Raw genomic sequence first — 25420 nt, forward strand, 5'->3', positions numbered from 1 at the left:
AGCACTGTATTACTTACTTCATGGGCGATGACATAGTGGTAGTTACGAAAGTTTATAATTTTTTATGTTTATTTGGAGACAGTTTGTCTCACAATTTTACCGTTGTTGGAACTCATGATTTTCATATCTTCATTGCACCATGACTTTATTTAATGCAGTACTGGTTTTAAATGCAATTTATTTATTTTTAATACAAAGTTCGGAGATATTATTCTATCTGCCCTTGAAAATAATACTATTACTTTATAAAAGTTTCGAGTGGAAATTCAATTTCTAATCATATTATTTATCAAGAAACTTCCAGGTCGACAGTGAATTTACTCCCTTGATTACTTTTAACTGAAGTTCTGGAAATGATTTTTTTTTTTTTTTTATGTGTATGATATTGCATCAAAATTGAATACTTTTTTGCGAAAATTATGCTGGAAAATAGTTTTCTTAACATATCTATATACGAGGGACATTCCGAAAATAAGTTTCGTATTTTTTTTTTCACAGGGGTATATTACAAAATGAAAAACACATTATCATAACAAAAGACAATATTTCCAGAAGTCACGAGGAATGAGAATGAGAGCAGAGGAGAAAAATAGGACATGCGCAGAGTGCTGGAGAATAGAGATAAGTAGCAGCATGCACAAATCCAGCTCAGTCGAGGGCAATCCAACATACCAAAAAGATCTATGCTGGAAACATGGTCACAAATGGAAGTACGTGCTGTCGTGGACTATATATGGGCGCTTGTAACTAGCTTAAGATATTCATCGATGTCTACAGGACGCCTATGGAGACGATGTTCAAATGGTTGGGCGCTGGTATGCAATATTCAACAAAGCAAGACTATGTGGAAAATGAAGACTGGTCTGGGCGCCTTTATATGTCCACGACTGCAACAAACGTCGGCAAAGTACAGAAAATAGTGTTACCCAATAGGCACCTGTGTCTGGTGTTGCCTTTACATTGGATGTTAAACTTGCTCAAGCCCACTACGATTCAAGACTTGTTGAGATATCGAGAGGTGTCGAGAGTAGGGATGCCAGATGTCCGGTTTTTGGACATAAAAATTGATGTTCGGCTTTGAAACAAAGCCGGACGGGACGCACTTTTGTCCTCCTTTTCGAGTTTGGAGACTAATTAATAAAACAAGTCAACAAAGTTTCATGGTTGACAGAATGGATGTAGAATAAATAAGTTATTAGCACCATGACTTAATGAACCAAGTTCCTTCATTTGACTCCTTGCTGTCTGCTGTTAGAAAGATAAAAATTGATGATCTTAACATGGATGAATTTTATTATGAATATTGTTTGCTGAAGGTAATAATTTCGTCTGGAAATCTTCAGGAACTTGTAAGTTATCTGATGATGAAAAATATGCACGAATTTTTAAGGGGTGTTCGTCTGATCTTGCATTTTCTCTATATCGAATTGTAATGCAGAATGTGAAAAAATATTCTCAAGAATGAAATTACTTTGGACGGATGTTAGAAATAGAGTTAGTGTTGGTACTGTGAAGGCTGAAATTCAAATCTGTATGAATTATAGCAGTGATGATGATTCTGAAACATGTTTGTGTGCCACAATGCATAATAGGTTCTTAAGTGACAAAACATTGATAGAGGCAGCTCAAATCTACAAAAAGTATCATTAGTATTGCTGATGTTTTTCTTTTTTCTTTAAAATATGCTGTTTGATATCATTGGAAACAAACTTGAGTTTCGGTAAAAGTAATTTTTTTAGTGATTTTTTAAAGTCAAAGTGCCCTCCTTTGTGATTTTACAAATCTGACAACCCTAGTCAAGAGACCTCACCCCTGATTACAAGATTGTACGAATGGTAATAACCCTCTAACAACTGATGTAGTACGAGCGCGAGGGCAATCACTTCCTGTTCAGGATCATCACAGATCTGGGTCAAAACTTGGTCGAGACCAAGGCCTCCTCAATAACATGAAAATGTCTCAGCTTATCCGTCACGAAAAAAAAAAAAAAAAATCAAAATGTTGTAGAGTGCAAGGAAAATTATACTGACAGTGTAAAGGATTATTTTGCTTGATTTCCTCACTGCAGGAATCGTCAATGCGACACGCTATGGCTACTTAGAAGATTGAAGTCCGCCATTCTACGCAAGAACCCAGGGCTCTTGAGTCAAGGGATTTTGTAGTTGGACAATAATGTAAGACCTCACACAGCAAGGGACACATTCGTCATCTGGGAGAGATTTAATTACCCTGCCTACAGTCGTGATTGTGCTTCATCAGATTTCCATCTTTTTCCTGCGTTGAAGTCAGCATTATCGGGACATCACTTCAGAAGGCAATGAGGAGGTGCAACAGGCTATGAAGAATTTCCCCATATCGCGTGGAACCAATTTTTACCTTAAAGTTGATTTTACGGTACGACAAATGTATTGATATCGCTGGTGACTATATGGAAAAGTATATTCTATATGACATTTTATTTTTCTGTTTGTAATAAAACTTTCCAGGGAAAAAACAACGAAACGTATTTCGTAATATCCCCCTATATTATATAAAATGTGTTGCATCATAACGTAAGAACGGCTGAACCATTTGAAATGAATTTTGAACGTAGTTTGTACTTGCTTCGAACTGGGTTTTTAGTTTGTTTTTTTTAATATCCGTATCCTAAGGGGAAGGAGAGAGGGGTTCAGAATTTATGCCAATAATATATTGTTTCAGGAACCACTCAAGTTAAGGAGATTAAACTCTATATATAAACTCCTTAGTAAAAATAAATGGATACATACCCTAGCTATTGTTGCCTACGAAATGAGACAGGATTTGATTCATGAGATAGAAAACGAGAAATGAGACTTCGAGTAGAATCAGATGCACGTTTCGAAATAAGAAAGCACCATTGTTATGTTTTATTTTGTCTATTTTGTATTTTGTTATTTATTGTTTTAGGCTTTCCACGACCTCTGTTTTAGTTTTAATAGTCCCTTTTGATTGGTACATGAAGTCTTATGTCGCATTTATATTTAGATACAGTTCAGTTCAAGTGTGCATGTTCTTTTAATGTAATAATATATTATTGACGCAAACTAATTGTTAATTTTGTCTTTAAGGAAATAATTATAAAAAAATAAACATTGTTTTGTCTTGTGCAGTTTTTGAGCCTATGAAGTTCGTAGAGTAGTCGAAATTACTTTATTAATAGAAGGTCCTATTTAGCTTACTGTTTACGCAAAATACAAAAGAATACAACCTAAAAAGCAGCTTTAAAATCGGTGGTCCCCTTAGTCGGCTGCCTTTGTATTAAATACATCTTCCGTAGACTACAACTCTCTCTCTTTCTCGCATATATATATATATATATATATATATATATATATATATATATATATAGAGAGAGAGAGAGAGAGAGAGAGAGAGAGAGAGAGAGAGAGAAAGAGAGAGAGAGAGAGAGAGAGAGAGAGACGACACTCTTTAACTCTTAGGGAGAGATCTACCACCCTATCCCTGCTATACTAGCCTAGTGGCCAGAATATAGTTCTACTAGTCAAAGGGATCAGAGTACCTGTACATTCATATATAATCACTAGAAATAATCGATAAAATATCTGAAATTGAGTGATTTCAAATGAATTGACCGTAAACGGTTTCTTGATGTAGATACGGCTTCCCAAGAATAGACCCATCACTTCTTTTATAACTATGCTGAAAACGGAAGTTATTGATAATATTCGGTAACTTCCGGTTTCAGTATTGATCCCCATAAATCAGAAACAGTAATAAATAGCGAGAAATGTTTTTGTATAAGTTTAGTGTTTCAAGAATAGGTTCCATCTCCGTGTAATCCCTCTATTGTAATGAGAGGTTGTATAACGACACGTATTTCCGGTTTTAACGTTGGTCACTATAGAGTAAAATCGATAAGAGATAGCGAGAAAAGTATTTTTGCTACGGATTCAAAGTCACGAGAATATATTTCTTCTAACCTTTCTCTTTGTACTGAAACAAAACGTGGTACCAATTGACTTAATACTTCCGGTTTGTTATTGATCCACATAGGACAAAAATGGTTCGTAGATATCGAGAAACTGTTTTTAGATACGGATACCGCATTCCAAAAATAAGTTCCATTGCTGCACATCAGGGAGTCCTATTCAGATTCCCCAATGGAGAGTATCACCCCCTTAAACTTCCAGTAATACCCCTCCCCCCGAAACTTCTGCCGTGATCCGGGTCTGAATAGGGAATTTTTCACAATTATTTCATGTTTTGTGCGAAGAAGTTCTATTTGAATATAGAATAATTTGATCTTTGGGAGGACCTTGTTTACCTTATGTTTGAAGTGAAAATAATAGCGTTGAGGCTGACTGAAAATTTTGTAAGTTGTGCATACGAATAATGGTTGAGAAGTCCTATACGAGTGGCATCGGTTCAGTTGCGCCATGAGTGAATCAAAATAAATGAATTCGCATTTCAAGGTACATTAAGGAACTTAGAACAGTGATTTTCAATTTTTGTAAGACTGCGCCTCGGTTCACAAGTATGCTTGTAAATATATTTCCAATCTGTTTTTCTTATTAGGAACACAAAAAGCATTTAACTTGACTATTAAACGAACCCGCATAAGGCATATAGGTTATAAAGTGGTGTTACAATGTGAGAATGTGAAGAAGCCTAATGACGGTTCAGAGGAGAGTTTGTCAAAATATGCATACGTTAGTCATCAAGACTATTAATACATTCGTGAATATATGAGTCACATTGGTAAAAAATTACAAAATTACAAAGTACAAAATTACATTGGCTATAAATGTAACGAATTAAGTTACCTACATATTGCGATAAAGGTACAATATCTACGATTACCAATACATGTTCTAGTATATCATGTTGTTGTTTTTTTAGCACTTCAGATATCAGATCGAGTTCATCTAACCTAACTTAACCACTGACTGATCTTAGTCGTGAAAAAAAAATCATTTTAGGCAGAGCAAATAGAAATCTAAGAACAAGAGAAGTGATACATTTAAACATCCGACGTCTATTTGTCCATGCATACATTAATCAAGAAAACTACGATGAATTTTAGTTAAACATCAGTCAAGTGAATTAATTCGTTAATATTTTAACTTTGATTGTAATGGGTATTCACGCAAAAATAGAAATAAAAAAGGTCAATTCCACATTTTCTACTTTGTTAAAGTTTTGATTGAAGTGGAAAGGTGTTTTTTTTCTTTTTATTGCAGAATTTTAGGATAATACGAGAAAAGTAAAAATAATAATGTTTTCTAAAACACAAACATCCATACAGCCCTTAAATTTTTTAACACCCCCCTGATTTTGAAATCCTGGCGGAAACCCTGCTGCACATATCCCTCTATTCTGATTTCAATATTAATCGTCACAGTGGGGAAAATGGTAGTGGGTAGTGACAAATTGTTTCGGTTCGGATTTAGTATCCCAAGGGTCCATCTCCATCCTTTTCGCTCTGTTGCAGTGTTTCCCAATCTGCGGGTCTATTTCTGATGTCGCGGACCCCTGTAGCGATTGTTAATTCTTCGCCGCCCCCATGAAATCAGAAATGATTTTTAAACTAGTATGTTCTACACATGGGCATCTCTGGCGGGGGGGACGGGGGGGACGCGTCCCCTCCAATATTTTGAAGTGACACAATCTAAAATTCCACTGAGATACTAGCAGTTAGATCATTTCCTTTGATGTCCCCCCCAAATTTTACATGCCAGAGACGCCAATGGTTCTACATATAAAAATTAAGTGATAAATTACAATTTTAAAACTCGTGTCATTTATCACAATGCAATACTGTTGTAAATGAAAAGTTTCGAAAAAATATGTTCATACCAGTTAGGCTACTGCTATGAATATAATACTTACCCAATGTGATGGCTAATTATGTTGTTCGGAGGTCAGGTTCCGTATGTTTGGATCAAAGCTGGATAATTTCAGAAGTAAATCTAGCTCTGTGTTAAGTCTGTGCATTGCTTTTTTTAGGTACGAGACAAGAAACTGATGTTTTGCACAGATATTTATGAAGTTGCAAATGGCGTAGTAGTCCTACAGCCTTTTCGGAAATTTCATGATAAACAGCCTTACACTGAACCGAAACTCCAGTAGCAGTAACGAAGGAAACAGTATTTGAATATTGAATCAGAAGACACCTCGGTAAGTTGTTTTTTGATATAGGGAAGTTTTTATTCTAAGTCTAGAAAAGGAATTTTTATCATTTTAAGTTTGATAAAATATTCCACAGACCGCCTTTCAATCTGTAGTGGTTCGCCACGGGTCCGCGGATCACAGATTGAGAAACACTGCTCTATTAAATACAAAAGAAGTAGAAAATGTCATTTTCAATATAAATTTTGGATTCTAACAGGGTGAAAGCTAAGCAATGGTGAGATTTTTGTTTTTCAATTGTATTCAACATTCCAATAGTATCTTATGGGCTTCTAAAAACTAAAAGTGGTAGATTTGACTACTTAATTTTGGGTCATAATAGATCGGAAATGATAACGCACATCGAGTAATGATAACCGGATTCACCGTTCCAAGAATATATTCAATTTCCAACTTTTACTACTTTGGTTTCAATACTTTATCTTGATAGATAACGAAAAATGCTTTATTTTTTTAAAAAGTGCATTCAACATTCGAATAGAAGATAATCGTGTCTATACTTATCACTATATTAAAACCAAATGTGTTAGAACTTACGGTTATATTGAAACAGAAGGTGGTAGAATTTAATCATTTCCGGTTTCAGTTTCGGGGCCTCAAAAAGTGAAGGCGATACGTTTTTGATACGGTCTGTGTCCCAAGAGTAGGCCTAGGTTCCATTACCATATTTATTATTCTGTTGAAGCCGGTTGTGATAGAAATGCGCCACTTCGATTTTAATGTTGGATCTTCATGGAGTAAAAATAGTGTGTATATATATATGGTGCCCCAAGAATAGGTTGTATCGTTGCCCTTATTCATCTATAAATCTATCACTTCAGGTTAGAATGTTGGATTCGTATAGTTTGAAAGTAATGTAAAATGAAATTCACCTGTTTGTCCTAACTTTCACCGTTTTCATGTAATGCTCTCGTTCAATAGTCTTTCCCAAAACATCCCCGTCCTCGTCCTGGGGACCTGAATAACACTTTAAATCTGGAATATTTCAGCTTTTGAATGACCACTGTACATCGATCACGGATATAAAGTTGACGTAAAATAAGGATAGATTGTTCATTTGGCTCTCATTAATTAGTTGTGCGCAATATTCATCGTATATGTGTCTGGAAATCGTAAAAGAACTTATTGCCCTTTTTTGTATTATTTTTGAAAGAACATATATTCAGTGTAACGTTTGTTGATGGGAAATAACGCTTTATTTATCGGTAGTGTTTTAAATATTGTTAATATATCAAAATATGCATATATAGCCAGCTTTTATGAAATTAGATATAGCCAAAATAAATCAACATTATTTGTGTGTCCTATGCAGTGAGAACATCAGGAAACTACTGTTTAATAATATCCTGTCCTAAACCCCTGCTGTATGATGTACAGGCTTTTTTTTAGACACAGAACACGACCTCACTCCATGCCGAAAAACTTGCTCCCTTTACCCCTGCTTCCTCAATTCCATGCTTCCTGGGATTTTGGCGTGGGAAGATGAGATAGTATGAATCACACATCGATTAGGTCGCTTGTTTAATTTTTAATGTTACTTCTGTAGTAAAGGTCTTATATGCAGACCCTATATTTGAAATGCCCTTTTTAGTATGTTTCAAATCATTCTGTTCTACTTCATACATAATTTTCTTTCTTTCTTTTCTTTCTTTCTTCTGAATCTCTGCTTTTGTGGATAATATTTATGGGTGTTCAATAAATATTCGTTGATTCTGTTGGCAAACTGGTAGTAGTCGTTGTAATGAAATATATGTCAGGGTTTGGTAAATCTAAAACAAGATATTGGAAGTACGTGATTGTTAAATAATGATATAATAAAACGACATTTGCAGCATTCATTTGAAAGTAATATGAGAATTTTCGTAGGGTCGTGCCAGAATTTCTTCGTGTTAACATTCTACTTTTTTCTTTTTTCTTCTTTCTTTCTCAGATGCAGTAGAGATAATGCTTGTATTACTCGAAATGTATTGAATATTTATCCTCATTTTGTATTTTATATCTTGCTATTTTGTTACATTAATGCATAGCATCCATGAATGTATTTAGCTGTACTCTTTGTCTGATTTTGCACTATCGTAATTTGTATTATTATTATTATTATTATTATTATTATTATTATTATTATTATTATTATTATTATTATTATTATTATTATTATTATTATTATGCGTTTTCTTTCAATAGGCCTAATAAATGAACTAGAGACTAGCTGATTTCCTTGAGCAATATCAGACACTGGGCTAAATCAGTAGAAGTAAAACTAGGTTTGTGTAATTTTTACGTAATATAAATCCCTAAAATATGTACATAAGTATGTAATGTATGAAATATGTAAAAAAAGAAAAGGTAAATTCATAATGAAGTATATACTACAAATATTTATTTTTAACATTAATTCCTACTTTCCTTTAAATTTCTTTCCTCACAAAGGGGTATGTTTGTTTTAAAAGAACTTACAAAAATTCAAGGTACAATATTAGAATGCTTATATTAAGTGTTCTTGGTCTTTTGAAATGTACATTCAGATATTAACCGCAGTTCGAATATATTTAATTATTTAATTTACAGTGTGTCACCACCAGATACATTACAAAATGTTCAGAAGTAAATGGTCGTTGTCCACACTTTTTTTCACTCAAAAAGCACTTAGGGCCGCGGTGGCTCAGTGGTAGAATTGCAGGGTGTACTTAGTTCGATCCCAGCTCGCGCCAAGTGAACTTTGTGGTTTACAAACACTGTGTGCGTGGGTTTCCGTGGAATTCTCCCACTTTCTTCATTCCACCATTTCATTCATTTCTCATCATCATAGTCTCCTTTAGCCTAGCCGGCATAAAGTGGAACGTAAAACTCCAAAATTTCATTTCATTTCATTTTTTTTAAAAAACAATCTTGGGGATTGACTGTTTGAATATGTTCCGTTATTGATCTTACAATATGTCACTGTGTACATTTTCTAATGTTCAGAAGTAAATGTTTGTTTCCAATCAGACAATATGGTTTTGTACTCAGAGAAACTTCTCTCTACGTCGCAAGAAGTAACTAGAGCATACTTCAGGAGGTGAATGTGGTTGGGAGAAATAGTATTAGAAGGATTATTTGCTTCTTTGAGAATGCGAGTCACTGTCAATAAGCTGTTGTAACCTGTGATCCTTTCAGTCACTCCGTCAAATTTTCTTCGAACTGTCTCTCCCGTATCTCCCCTGATAGTAGCAAGTTTCTTTCCTGCATCCAGGAGAGGAAGCCCAACAGTTTCAAGTTTGTTTATGCTTGTAACAATGCAACCAAAGTTGCTGTTAATATATGCTTCATCGCAAGGAAGTGCGGGATCTGTAAAGAGATTCTGTGTGTGTACCGATGCAGCTGAGTCCACCGAAAATGAGTCAAGCACAGATTTTACTCTTCAAAATGCTCGTTGTAAAACTGACTTGCCTGTATCCAAGTGCCCCATCTAATAATAATATGTTCAAGAGGAAGTGGTACATCGGGCAATTGTTTCTTCAAAATCATATTTTTTTTCGTGGAAGAAATAAGTTGGCTGATCTCCGGAAACTTGGCTTTAACTTCCTCTATAACGCGTTGGAGAGCATGTGCCATGCAAGTGAAGTGAATCAAGTTAGGATAAAACACTTTAATACCAAGCATCTTTTAACTAGTGGTGGGCACAAAAACCGGTTTTTCGGTTTTCTCCAAAACCGGTTCGGTTTTCACCTGATCCGGTTTCGGTTTTCTTCAAAACCGATTCCGGTTTTTTTCCAAAATTTGTTCTATTTCTGACCAGAATGGTGTTTCGTTGTTCTCCGGAAACCGAATCCATTTCCACAGAAATAGTTTTATGTGTTTTCGGTGAAAAACCGAGCCGGTTTTGGAGAAAACCGAAATGTCGGTTTTTGGGGTTTCGGTTTTTATAAAAACCGGTTTTGCCCATCCCTACTTTTAACATTATGACACTGTGTACATAAGAACTTTCTCTGTTTGGACGCCATACGGATACAACACTTGAAGACTGTCATTCATAAATCGTGCTATGGTTGAATGATTTGTACACTCCAGGACATTGCGTACAATGAGATATGGTGTAGATGAAGAATCAGCAGTAAGCTTTCCAACTATGAAATTAGCTACATACCGTCCTAAAGCATCAATTTTCTCGTCGATGGAAATCTGTGCATAAGAACTGCCTACTTCTCTCCTAATTGATTCTAAAGCTTCTATGTTTCGAAGAGTTGACTCGTAGTAACTTTACAGCCACAATATTTTTCAAGGAAATACTAGAACCTCGGTGTTTGAATTTTGTTCCAAAGGATGTTTACTGCAATCATTGCTTCGCACATTTTCGTGTAAAACACACTGCATGAAGAATCCTCTTGCATCTGGGTCTGTAGAACTTGCTTCTTTTCACGTCGTGATTGGTTGTTTTTCACATGAAATGCAAATACGAGTGTTCGTATACTGTTCTAACTGAGACTTCCTACACCCAGCTTTTTTTTTTTTTTTTTTATTGCACACGACAAAAAACATTGCCATTGGTGGTAAATGCATCGATCGATTGCTATCCAAAATTGCAACATCTGAGAACGAGTAAGCCCGGCGGAGCCATCCCGACTTTATACACCTGAAACACGGATTAAATAGTGAAGCAAGCTTTTCTTATAACTCCAATGGTTAAAACCAAAACCCGATGAATTACATAAACCAAATCCTACGGTTGAGTTAACAATGCTTCTATCATTTCAGACTCAACTGTTCACAATGTTTACTCTGTGGATAATTGATTTCCACAGTACACCGCTGTTAATTTATCAAGGTTTTCTGATATCAAACTTCGTTTTTAAAATTATTTTCTAGGGCAAAAACGATCTTTCAACATCAGCTTACATAATTGAACAATATTTGTACGATAGCGCAGATATTTCGGAACATTGAGTAAAGATTTGCTGATCCCACAAATGTGCTGGTTAATTGACACTATCTTTCTTACTCTTGCATGGAATTCAGCACCTTATCCAACTTCTCTTTAACCGTTTTTCGAGTTTCATGTAGAGCAAAACAGAAAGAACTTTTTTCCTTCAATAAATTCGAATGGCTCATGCAGGAATGCACCTTGAGTTTCGAGACGTCTATTAATTATTTCAAAAATTGTCAAAAATGTACATGAATTAAAATAAAAATCTTTATAAAGGGTATTATTTCCTAATGCTAGAAGAGAGTATTTGAGAGGGTAGGGAAAATACTGTTTTAAATAAATGTCCAGTACACACGAAACTGCCGGTTCAGAACGTTAAGGTTAATTAAACTGATTTGTGACTTCATATACATACAGAAATATGCGAATACACTTAAAATATGCTTTAACGTTCATATGTATTTGCATATGTGCATATGCATTTTTAAAATATCCAGGCACTACTCACATAATTAATAGTAAGTCTTAAACTCGTGTTGCGTAAAGAATAATTATACTCATAGATTATCATTCTATCAAATTGAATAAAATCTGGAACTGAGAACCTAATATAGGGACTAGAGGCTTGGAATTTTTCGGCGAAAATTTCCAAGAAACTTAACGTAGGAACAGATGGATGCATTAATGGGCATTAAATCGAAGGAATGGAAACTGTACGAAGTGCATACCAAAAGTATTTACCGTTTTGAGGTAGGTCCAAAACGCGTGAGAGCATTTCAGTGAAATTACATAGAATCAAATTTTAGACTAAGGTGTAACTGCAAATTTCCAAGTTACTAATGGTATTCGTTTTTACGATTTACCTGTGAAATGTAGCCTTTTGATACTGATCTGAAATGACTGATTTTACCATAGATGTATCTAATAAAGATTTCGTCTACATATCGAGAAAAGGGTTTCGATATTCGCAACCTGTTGAAGAATGTTTCTGGGGACACTGACCTTGCTGGCTGTGTTGCATGGGAAAAGACTGGAATCAACTGAATATCGTCCATGATCCAGAAGCCCAATTTGTGCAACCACCTCAGAAATCATTGCTCCTGTAGAGGCCTTGGCTATGGAGGACAGAAGGCTAACCGTTGAGAATATCTGTAATCTTACAGCAAGATTCTCTCATTGCATCGTGGAAAGAATTTTGACAGACCACTTGAGGTTGTCAAGCTCGGTTCCAATTAGGTCTCTTGATAGCTAATTGAAAAGATGGTGGTCTCAAAAAGGATTTTTACGGATAAGAACATCGAAATAATATCTTAATTCCCTCCCCCCACAAGAACTATCTCCCAGTGATCTCTTTCCGTTTTCAAAATTGAAAAATTCATTGCGAGGCATACATTTTCAGTCCAGAAATGTTCTCGAAAGTGTCATTTTCTTGTGTCTAAAATATACCCCGCGGAAGTACTTCTCAGACACTTTTGATAGTGAGATACAAAGATTGCAGTGATGTGTAGAAGTGGACATGGGTTACGTTGAAAACTGACAAATGTATCTAACTCGAAAATTGAAAACTGCGGGATCTATAGAAAAACGGCACGTACTTTTGGCACGCACCTCCTATGTATGGAATCAATTGCTGCGAAACTTGTATAAAACTATGTTCTTAAAATTGTAAAATGCACTTAGAAAATTTGTCCGCTTCCAAGGATTTTTTTAAAAGTATACCATCTGTCGGTATATGTTAGGCGTTCCGGATAGTGAGGGCGAACTGAGCAAAGACTTGTTTCCTAAAAATGCACTTTCATTGGTCAAAGTAATAAATCTCGAGTTGTTTTAAAGCTGTATTTTCTGAGAGAGAGGAGCGACTTCCACGTATTATATCTATAGGCACAAGAACTGGCTGCTACAAAGCAGTTTAATATTACTACTCGAACACTTCAAATGCAATTTCCAAGTGTTCAGATTGCACGTAACCTTTGTTGAGTTTGCCCGTACACCCGGAACGCCTCATGTGTTTTCTGGGGCATCAAGTATATTGTCAATATGAAGTTTTCCTGAAATAAATAAATAAAAATTGGCACTGCTGAAAACTTCGTAATGACCTGTTACTAGCAAGAAATATCTATGGAAACAAGAATTTTAGGAATGATCCAAAAATGCATCAAAAGATTGCGATCTTGGCCAATAATTAGTTTTTGGATCAGGGGCCACAAAATTTTTGAATGGCCTCTAAATCGAGTTTTCGTATTTTCTACGGAATAAGCACATCATACTGAGTTAAGTGATAGTTTGGGTTTAGACACACTGTATGTAGTTCTCCAGATATAAGGCGTACAAGAAAATTTTTGATTGAAATGTATTGGATCTTTTGACCCAGGAACACGTTGTTTTTTCATGTCTGTCCGATTTCACACTTCGAACTATACTTTTGGAATTCGCTGGGAAGTTCGCCCCATTACCTTACATTCGTTTGAACTCTTTAAGAAATTGTAATGTCAGTGGGTAACTTGAAAATCGTTTCTACGATGGCATCACATCTCATACGCCTACTGCATCAAAGTCATCATGACACTCCTCCTTACTTTGGATATTTACCATGGAAAGCTACTTGAATGATTGTTGGAAAGGTTTCGAAAAACTCGTCTATTTTGGTGAGTGTAGAAAATGTCTTGTTAAACTGAACAACCCCTGTAAATAATAAGTCGAATACAAAATAAGTAACACAATGAAATAGCCTGCGAAGAAAGTCTTCTAGGCAAATGCATTGTTCCTGCACATGAACAATGCCCCTTTTATTGTATCTCCCCTCCAAAAGGAAAGTAAAGGAGAAAAAAAAAAAAAAAAACGATTCAGGTTTTAAGCTTGAACGATGGCATTCATCTGCGACTGAGTGCGGATGAATGCTTTTTGTAAGTTTACTCGACATGCAAACATTCAGCGCCACATACTACTACATAGACTTCTGTTGGAGACCCATTCATCAACATAATGTCTGCAGGAGCGATCAAATCTAATTTAGGAACTCAGGTGAATGTTTTGATTAAGAAAACTTAAACTGCTGATTAACATGAACACCCATTTATATTCGATTAATTTAATTAGACATCCTTTTAATTATTTAAAAACAACTCAGCATTGTATATACTCATGTTCAGTATGCTGCTCATAATGTATGCAGCAGGAAATTGAAAAGGGAACAGCAATTACATTATGTTCGCATGTTTTTTTCTTTTATTCCTTTCACACTTTATAATATATAGGACAGTAGGTATAACGTGAAAAATTAAAGCCATATTGTCAAATTAGCGTATAAGGACATGGAAAATCCTTAGTACAGGTAATAACAGCGTTTATTAATTGGTGAATACAAATAAAGATTGTAATACAATTACGTAGGTAATCAAGCTTTAAATGAAGTATCTTACAGTTAGAGTTAATAGTTTCTGAGTTCGTACAGTAAATGTATTATATACATTTATGCTCTGAATGTTCACATGTAAGTTAACCCTCCAGTATCGTGGAAAGTGAAACTAAATTAAATCTCTAATTAAGGTTCCATGATTATGCCGTATTTATTATGCGAAAAGAAACGAATGATGAATATAGTGCAAAATAAATAAATGGGACAACCATGACAAATCTCATATGTATACACCAGTTGTTAACTGGATATCGATTTTAAAAAATACTATTTAAAAATAGTTTATTTTCGGTAACTTAATGGTTACATTAACATACTGTTCGTATATTATACTTTTGTTTGTTTGGAGAGTATACTCTTTACCTAAACTTCTCACCCTCTGCGGGTGAACATCTATTGTATGCATATCAGAATATGATTCGTTTGATTTCTTGCACTTCTATCTGAGACTCCAAGTATGTTGTGTGCTAAAAATAGATTTTTACAGTATGGTTCGATTCTCTGTTGTGGTATTGAGCCTTCAATAATAACTCGAGTAGTGGTTCTTTGCTCCATTTTTAGTTGTGGACGTTAGTGGTATAACTGTTTACAATCACGTAGGCCATATAACATTCTGTCACTTGTGGACTCCATCTCCCACCTCCCGCAGCGGAACGTGAATTCTTTCTCGTTAGGATATCTTTCACTGTCCTCTCGACTACTTGGATCGCTAGGACAGCTACATTGAATTTTCTTAAATCTTCAGCTAATATCTTGAAATTTCCAACTTTGTATATATTTCGAACATTCCGTGTCCTATCTCGAAGCCCAGTCTTGCAACTCGTTATAGAGTTCTTCATATTAAACATTCTGCCTTATTTTCCGTTCTTAATAATTCCGTAAATAATATTTTAACATTGCATCCATACAATAGCTGGTTCGAGACGATACCAAGACTTAGACTGATCTGTGTTGACTCGAATTAAAAATGTTCATCTTAAGTCGGGATACGTTGAGCGTTGGTGTTGTTTCCATTTATGAAGTCCATCTTGGTCTCAGTACCACTCATAGTCATAGCCTGGGTGCTGAAAATAGAAAGTAAACGGGACGTTAAACTCCAAATCAAATCCAATCCTGTTAACTCTCTGTCGCATATTGTGGCATTTCTGGCACACACCAATATTCTGTTTCCAACAAGTACGTTAGATCTACATTCGAACGCAAGTATTTAAAATATATATATAATATTCACAAGGAACTAATTGTTCAGTTTCTGACAGCTAGTGTTACCTTACTGTAAACTCATGAACTAGAGAGCAGAAAATATTTCATTGTTAGAAGGAATTGAGCTGTTTCCATAATGGCATAAAACGCTGGTATTTTTTTGAACAAATTCTTATTTCATATCAAGAGCAACAATATCCCTATTGTTACTGTACTATTTGGTTTCATTTATAACAGCTTTTGAAATTATTTGCAAACAATCTAGTGAGAAATTGACGCAATGTATTTGTGCCCTATTTGGCACATCGCACAGTAGACACATCTTTTACAGTGCGTTTTCATTGACCTAAGATAATTTTACGGCTATCTAGATCAAATCGAATATTGAAATAATAGACTTGCCACCCATCAACTTGTTTTACTCATGTTACTGAATCGTTGGGAAGAAATGAAACGCTTTGTATTTCAATAATAATGCAACTCAGATTCCTCGGGATGAAGCTAGATGTAATAAGCAATTCAAAATAAAACCTTTCCTAGAACATATAAAAATGAAGTGTTTCGAAATCCGAATGGAAGAGAATCTAGAAGTTGATGAACAAATATATGCTTTCAAAGGACGAAGCTCTATAAAACAATATAACCAAAAAGCATCATCGTTGGGCTTCAAATTGTTTTAGTTAGTGGATTTCCATACAAATTTCAATTATACAGTGGTAAAGCAACTGAAGAAGCTACTACTGACAGCGACAGCTAATCTGAAAATGTTGTGGTGAGGTTAACGATGCCGGTCCCAAGGTATATCAACTGTAAGATATATTTTGGCAATTATTTCAATAATAATAAGTTGCAATGTTACCTTTCGGAAAATTGGCATTTCCTGTATTGAGTTGCTGGCTGCAGTCTAATGAGAGAGAAAGATTTGAAGAAGAGATGTAGTGTTCGCATGGTGAAGTTAAAGCCTCAATAGAAGGAACAGAAATAACATGTATCCGCTAGTATGACAGTATGACTATGAACGTGACGTCTACATTTGTCATACTTGATGTGGAAAGTGAGCCTCTACAAAATACACTAAGTGGTAGTTTTTCTCAGAGAACATCAAATATGTGGATTACCCGAATGTTGTATTGATGTATAATAAACACATGAGAGAGATTGTTTCGTAGATTTATTGTGATCTTTATTCAAAGCACAGTTTTTGTACAGACAAACCAAGTTAGAATAAGGGATTCCTCCACGGGACATACCAAATTCATACCAGTTCAAAACTGAAGTGCAGATTTTATGCAGAAATTGCAATACTCGAAAACGATCTTGACTGTTCGAGTAATGAAGTAGAAGCCAAAAGGCACAAGGTACCAAGAGCACTGGTACCTGTGACAGATGTAAGACAGAACGAGATCGGCCATTGGCCAGAAAGTTGCTGATAAAGTACATAAATGCAAACAACTTAAATGCACTGGATAATCATAGGTATGAAGTGTTCGGTTCTTGTGTTATAAGAAAACAACAAATTACGTTGCACAATTTCACTAGTATGTCAAATAAGTTATTGTATTCTAAACACGCATATACATACGATGTCATTTACTTCGAAATAGATGTGACCACTTTCGTTCAACAAAACATATTTGCTTTGTACAGTGTGTAATGCAATGAAAGTAGTTTTTTCTTAAATGTAGGAGCTAAGTACATGGTGTTCCATAATATGGCACATATTGGAATCATATGCAGATTACTGCAAGTGATTGACACCAAAATATTTTCAATTTATATTTTAAAAAATAATGTAAATGAAAAAACATGAATTTACTTCAAATTCCTCAACTCATACTATAAAGGGTTAATAATAATAATAATAATAATAATAATAATAATAATAATAATAATAATAATATTTTAATAATAATTACGGGTGTATCTGTGGACGGGATTTCGCATAAAAAGGAGTGACTTAGAACCTTAGATACACAGATAAATCTTCACCAAATATAATCACGTACTAATCTTTTTTTTTTTTTTTTAATTTTCGGCTCGGGTGAGGTTTTCCAAGGAGTGTAAATGTATCCACTTTTTGATGTTTTCTAAGAACGCCTGGTCTATATACAACGAGCGCTGCCTTTGGTGTTGTAGGGTTACATAAGAGCAGAGGATAAACTCCCGGGTAATGAATAGAGATGAATAGAACCGGTTCGGGTAGAACCGGTTTTCGCCTCTGAACGTATCCGGTTCCGGAACCGGTTTTTCTTATCTGGGTCTGGAACCTGTTTTTCGGATCCCGGTCTGGAACCGGTTCTGAAAACCGGATCTCCAAGAACCGGTTCGTCCGCCGGAACACAAACTTTGTGGCCATCCCTACGCTAAACCCGAGCTGCTGGCAGGCTGTGAATAGTGTATGTGAAATGGTGAAAGCGATTGGCAGGCACCCAGGCGGCGGCCGCTTGTCTCATCTGGCTAAACAAACTGGGTAATGTAGGGAATTAGAAGGATATGTGGCGGAAAGTTCGACAAAATTTTGAACATGCTTCAAGAAGAAAGAATAATAATTAGTGTTTGTTTGTAACATAATGTACCGAATTGAAGATCGAATACTTGTTGATGTGGATGCCATAGTTATTGAGGTTTAGAGCCCAATTGAAGAATTGTTAATTACATTAATTATGTTGTAAGGGCTTGACTCAGTAAGTGGGCTAGAGATTAATGTATGTAAATGGTGGCATCTTAGTGGATAGATTTACTGTATGTAGTCATACGAGGTTACGATAATAAAGATAGCTGTGAAAACGGAAACTATTCATGTTAGACTTATTTGCTTAGTGATGTGTAATTAAGAGTAAGTCAAGTCGGAGTTGGTTTAGGAAACGTAATATCGCCTAGTAACAAATAGAACGCCAATTGTAAGTAATGTTGCAGCTTAATTCTGTATTGACGAATACAATAGCGTTACTGTGCTCAACGTGGGTTCTATTTGTTACTTGGGTGGTTGGTTCTGAAAACCGGATCTCCAAGAACCGGTTCCTCGCGGAACCGAAAATTTGTGGTCATCCCTAGTAATGAAATGGTCGTTAGAACATCGTTCTTTTCTCATTATCCAGGCTCTGAATTGAGACTAGGCAACGCCAATTGCTTATAGCTAGTAATAACAATAAAATAATTGTGTGTGTGTGTGTGTGTCATCAGCTTTTCTCATAGAAAGGAATTATGTAGACCCATAAAAGTTTGTACACAGATAGACCTTCACAGATAGATCTAATCGTGTACGAAGCCTTTTTTAAACTCTAGAAGGGACTGGAAAGGAGTCAAAAGTTTCACAAGAAAATAAGTATTTATTATATTTCTCCCACATATGCCTTGTCTTCATGCAATCAACAGTACATATTTGTTATGCGGACTTACCTGTATAAAAGGATATGATCGATGTTTACTGTTAGCCCAAACTTAGTAGAATAGAACGATTAGAGCTCTGTAGCTTGGTGACATATCCGATGACGTTTCAACCCGATCCCCATTTCTTTTTAAGAGGGGAATGGTTTATGGTAGAAGAAGTGATGTGCAAGAATAATCGAAAACGGCCGATATTAATGTCAAATCTATAGTTTTCTGGGTCGCTAAACTGATTGTTGACAGTCTTGATGACATTCAAACCCAAATTTAAAGAAAATAGGCATGTCAGCTGACCAGTAAATTGACAGGGTAACGCCAAAGACGTTGTTCTTCGTTATTTATTTATGTATTTTATATTGCGATGGGCAGTGACTATCGTTATTTACACATTTCACTCATATTAGCAAGGGCAATGCCGAGAGCGTTACTCTTCCACATCTGTTTATTTCACAAATTTGTTTACTTTCAAATGTTTTACATAAACTTTAGCCTCCCCGTGTAAAGAACGGTCATTTCAGCTACTAATACAGTTAAGTGTACTGTTTACTCCAGTTGAAGAACTTTCGCTCCAGATGTTTAATCTTACGAAATTTAACATGTTACTTGACTTACAAATGCACTTGAAACTTTAGTGCTTTTTGCAGTTTTATTATTGTTGTTACATGCTGTTATTGAAACTCTATTGGAGTTGAATATTGTTTTGTAAGTATCGAAGGTTATTACTTTGATGTAAAGAAAATGTTATTTTTATTGGATACCTTTTAATAATAATGTTCAGATGCATAAAAATAATAGTATAGATGCATCCTGTGTGATTTTGTACTTATCGATGGACAGGACATACGCAAAATACAAATTTTTCTATATATGCCCATGTGGACAATGTCAGTATGGCAGATGCTAGTGCGAAGGTAGTCCTCTTTGATCTGTTAGATGAATAGACACGAAACTTCAAATATGTGTATGTGCTTTTCGATTAACAGCACAAGAATCTTATCCGAATTTTAAACATTTACTCATATTCATTCCCGAAGAGTGAGGACAAACGTAAAAGTAAAATCAATGAAGTAGACGCAGAGAAGGTATCACACATCTTCTAAACAATTGGACGGAAAGGCACAATATTTTGGTATATGGAAAGAGTTTTTTTTTTTTTTCATACAGACCTCAAGGAGTGGGTGACAAATTCATTATGATAGATGTAAGGGGAGGAGGTTTTATTATTTTTAATGAGCCGTTATAAATGAAGACACAAAATTTGGTATATAATGGCTTTTTGCTTCAGACAACACTAATCTGTCATTCATGTTCAGAAATTCGATATGGAAAACGCAGAAGATGGGACAGAATTGGAAACAAAATATTGTCCGCGATATATATTCTTGTTCTGAGTAAACCATTCTTCATCCAATGCAGAAATCAGTTTCTTCAGCGATAAATAGCAAGGACATCTATACCGTGGTAGCTCCTCGAAAGCTGACCATACGTATATATTTAGTAATGGTTCAGTCGGAAAACTGAGCGGGCCAGTTCCAGGGGCGTCATTTCAGACTTCGCTTGGGGGGGGGCAAGAGCACCACCGACATAAGACTTTCACGTTTTGTACTAGTATATTAGTAGGCAATCTATTAAAGTATATGTATTCCTCAAACTCTTGGGGGGCAATTGCCCCCTCCTGCCCCCCCTAAATGACGCCCCTGGCCAGTTCTCTCATTTTGATGTTTCTCAAGTCACGTCTGAACACGTTTAGCTTCTTTGGAGATTTCGTCTTAGGAAACAATAATGTATCATAGAGATGAATCTGGTCACCTAAAATGTCCGGAAAATCATTTGCAGTAATACATCCTTTCAGAGTAATAATAGAACCAACTTGGAAATAGCAGTCGACACTAGCACAAAGCAGCTGCCTTTTTGACGGTGGAAGTAGTCGTTCTAGAACATACTTCTTTGGGCTACCACTATTCAGAAACTCATACTCCGATCTGTATGTCTATCTTGCCCAACGGATGCACTCTCGTTGGCTGGCGGATTGTACCAGGCCAACGAAAATAAACTCCATCCTTATTATAAATCCAAAACATAGTCTGAGAGCAACTCTAATACGTAAACTTCAAAAACTTTAAATTAAGGTTGCATAAAGATCTAGGCGGAAATATTTAGATGTTCTTAATTCTTGTTATAAACGCAAGACGCATCAGTCTCCCAGTTACTCTGATCTGATTCTCAATAGTTTACACTCAGATTGTCGCTAGCTCTGATGCCTCTTACCTGACTCATATGACATGTCGCTAGCATCCGGACAAGTTGAATTCTTGGGAAGACAATTAGGTTTATGAAACTCATTATGGACAATTAACAATGTCCATAATGTTAATAGATAATGTCCATAGATGTCGTCGCATACTAGTCTGCGAAATAGTGATCCTGACTGAAATATCAGATACCTCACATATTCGTGTTTTAGTGCGTGACGTCAACCGTCCGTCATTGAGTATTCGGTATATTATTGTAGAATGTTTGGAATACTCAGAGAACGTTTAGAACCGCTTAATAAATAATAAATTTTAGGCAAGTTTTAGGCGCTAACACTGTTTTTAGTGCCCGTATTCTAGCTTTTATTCTTTTGATCGAATTTATTAACGTTGTCTGAGTCGAGATTGAGGTGGTTCACGTTCTCTGAGGCATTTATTTTTAACATTTCACTATTTTGTTTTAGTTTAGCTTTTTCACAGCCTCTGCTATATTTGTTATCTTCAATAATTATGTTTTTATATTCTATATTGGATCTCTAACTTTTATTCTTTTTCCTTTGTTTTAGAAGCTACTTTGTTCACTCTTCTTATTTTAGTATTCTTTTATGAACAAGATGTGTTGGTCTGGGTTTTCCGTGACAGAGACAAATAGCACCGCTAATGCTCCTATTCAAACCCCAGTCAACCAACTAATCAAACCCGACCTGATGTTGATTAAAAGGAGAAAGACAACTTTTATCGGACCATATTACTTTCTTCCAATCATCGGCAGTCAATAATCTGTGTTTTCGGCACCATCTTTTTTGCTCCGTCTCGTTGGCAGTTGTAATTAGGGGTTTCGAAATCGCAACCCGACCGTGGATATTGAGATTATGCAGCTCTCCTCGAACTGTAATTGTAGGAGGAAGTCGTTCGAAAAGGGTTTCTGCAGACAGGTTTGTCGCATTAGCTTTATGGTTTTTTGATTCAATCCTGTACGATGATCCTGTTCATAGTCTCTCTGTGGGTTTTAGTTTCCGTCCGATATTTTACCTCAGATGTGTCACGCGTTCTGTATGCCGTCCCGTCGTCACCTTGGATACTGGCTGTCGAATGTATAACACTGGCATTCTCGGTGTACTTTCCTTGATTAACTACTCACCCAACCCTCTGAAAATTCAAGAAATATCTTATTTTGGATCACCAATGTCTGTATTTTTTATACACAGAAGTTTGTACTACACTGCCTCTTATATTACCTTGTAATATCTAATGCAACACTAACAGAAGACATTCATAGTGCGTGAAAGTTCGGTGTTAAGAACTCTCAGAAATTACGAGTGTTAATACATTGATGTATCTTTATTTTGACAGCTATCTCTGTATATATCGTCGTCTGAGATTTAATAGCGCGCAAGTAACATTGCATCAGTTATACAGGAGACAAAAAACTGTTTGAAAACTAGCTTCAGCCTCATTATACGTGGTATTACTTTGAGGGAATACCAAAGCCATTTGTCATGGTATAGGTGTACTACTTAACCAGATTGTGCGCCATCCTATACTGATTCTAATGGTATCAAAAACTGAAATTCGCCAAAATTGGAGATACGCGATGTTGAATCTCAGACGACGATATATGATGTATGTGTGTGAATTTGTATATATTTTTTTCTGTATAATATAAGTAAACGAACCAATTACTACATTTACCATGGTTTTGCTGCAATATTACACTACATATAGTGGATCTTGTGATTTGATGAATTCAGGTTGCACTCTCGTTCTGCAAGTGCTTTGAGTATCAATGGTATCAATGTCATTTCATTATTACTGGTGAATCTCAAGAATAATTAACAATTCATTCATATTACAGTGATATGTTTGTTTATATATATATATATATATATATATAATATAAACACGATGTGTATGGTTTTTGATCGGTAAAATCGTAACACTTATTTGTAGTGTGAGTAAATGCTTCTCAGTTTTGCGTAGAGGAATATTGTTGTGACAAGAGACAAGATCGAACAACGTTTGATTTAGAAAATGTCAGGGTTCATATAAGAATGTTTGAAGCTAACAAAGAGATTATTCCGTGTTAGTAGCGTTGATCTAACACCACACCTACACTTGTTATTGTTTGAGTTTCCAGAAACTCCGCGTTCAGCTTTAATACAATAAATAGAGGAGGAACTAAACGAACGATTTATGTTTCTTCCTGATACATTCTGTGATACAAAACGGCGCTTGTCGTGACAATCTCCAGAGAAGAAATGTCAGAGGTCAATATATTTAGTGGGAGTATTCTACATTTTGACTCCTAGTATTTTTTTTTATTGCAACTAAGAAAATCGTGCTAATATTCGCTTTACAGTTATTGGTTATAGCCCCATCGAACACACACATTATCTAGGTGAGTTAATATATTCTCTTCTTTTCAGTTCAGAATATATTATGATCAGAATTAGAACTTTCAATGTGTCTATTTTGAGATAAAAATTTTTTGTAGGTCTAAAACTTCCTAATATAGGAACATTCACAGAGAAGAGCGGGACAAATTTCATATTAACTCTAAGTAGCAACTCGATAGATCTGGCAAATTCGACAACGTCCGAATTTTTCCGAAGAATTACCTCAAGTACTTTTTGGGGGGGGGGGGGCGGGACCCATCACAGAAAGTACGAACTGCTTAATCTTGTCAAAATTCTAAAACAAAACGATACCACATTCAATCCATGATTCCCAGCGAGTAATAAATGGAAAATTCGGAAAGGAACGGAGATGTAGTTTCTGTGTGGGCAGCAATATTCGTGGCATTCAGAATTTTCTTTAGGGTATAGATGTATTGATTTTCCATATCGTATTCATTACTAATGAACTCTCAAATTCTATGATGGAAATGTGCCAAACGTGTTAAATACTTTAGCTGTAGGAATGTAAGTTTTATAACTACAGAAACTGTATATGGAGTGTCTGGTCTGTACCTATCAAGAGACTTTTACGAACTTCGCATCGTACTGGCATTAGTGTTCTCCAATTCATACATCTTGCGCAACATGGGCTTCCTTTCTTCACCGGGAGGGGGAACATCAAAACACTCAAAATATATCTGTTTAATTGTGTCTGTGGTTTCCTCTAGTATGACTTCCACATCAGAGTCTTGACACTTTCCGCATAGTTCTTTGTACGGTTTCGTGGTTGAATATAATATTTTCTTAAAGTATTGTCTTTGGGACTGACATGAATGTGAATTCTTCAAGAAATTACTTGAAAACTGGGTGGCTTGCCTCATTGAATGAACACACAAATCAATGCTAAATTTTTGTATATATAAAGAGTAACGTAGTTGGTAACACTCTCACCTTCGGTGTGAGCGGTCCCGGGTTCGATTCCCGGTAGGAACACTTTTCGATCGAGAAGGTGTAACGGCTTTTTCAGGCCAGCCATTCTGCGTAAGGTTTTCCTCATTCATCAGGCAAATGCCGGGATGCTAACATACAGATCTGAGGCCACTGCCTTACTTCCTCGGACAGTGTGCACGCCAAGAGACATCATCCTCATACACGACGGGCTTAAGCCCTTAGATGGCCTTCTGGGCTTAGTGCTCAAAATAAATAGTCTTCAAGATAATTCGTAATAGAAGTTGTCGGGTTTTATTTCTTGAAGATTTTTAAATGTATCAGTAAAAAGATGAGAAAAAGGAATTAGGGAAAAATTAATGTTAAGATGGTCCAAAAAAAAGAGAAGGAGAAAAGGAGCTAAAAAAATTATTTCCATTCCCATCCTGAGGCACCATCTGAAACAGTGGTTACTTTATGAGAACCCTTTCTTGCTCTAAAGGAGAAAGGCGCGCACCTAAAAGTCCTAAACCTAATTATCGTATTTTAAATATTTTTAAAGAAAGTATTTATATGAAATAATATGTAAGTCTGTTACTCAGTTCAAAACTATTATTGTATTTGATATATTTGTGCAGACGGCAAGATTACTAACAAATTTCGTAGTTTAGAAGTGACGTCAAACATATGGTAGTATAGTCAGAGATACTGCTTTTAGGGTCAATATATTTGAAGTGATCCTGTTAAAAAAGTATTGCTTGGTCAT

The 25420-nt window shown here is 35.7% G+C and overlaps 1 protein-coding gene across 2 annotated transcripts in view; it reads left to right on the forward strand.

The window, feature by feature from the left end:
- Window positions 1-25420, forward strand: part of LOC145661383 (protein spitz-like) — a 598112-nt gene that overhangs the window by 63040 nt on the left and 509652 nt on the right. Inside the window, exon 2 of one of the 2 annotated variants that reach the window (XM_081726707.1) lies at window positions 5989-6159. The exons of the other annotated variant lie outside the window; for it this stretch is intronic. The gene's annotated coding sequence lies outside the window, so the exon portion shown is untranslated. The remainder of the gene's footprint in view (window positions 1-5988; window positions 6160-25420) is intronic. 2 annotated transcript variants of the gene reach the window in all.

The sequence above is a fragment of the Thermobia domestica genome, chromosome 1 (assembly GCF_964235325.1).
Source record: "Thermobia domestica chromosome 1, izTheDome1.hap1.1, whole genome shotgun sequence".
NCBI classification, from domain to species: Eukaryota; Metazoa; Arthropoda; class Insecta; order Zygentoma; family Lepismatidae; genus Thermobia; species Thermobia domestica.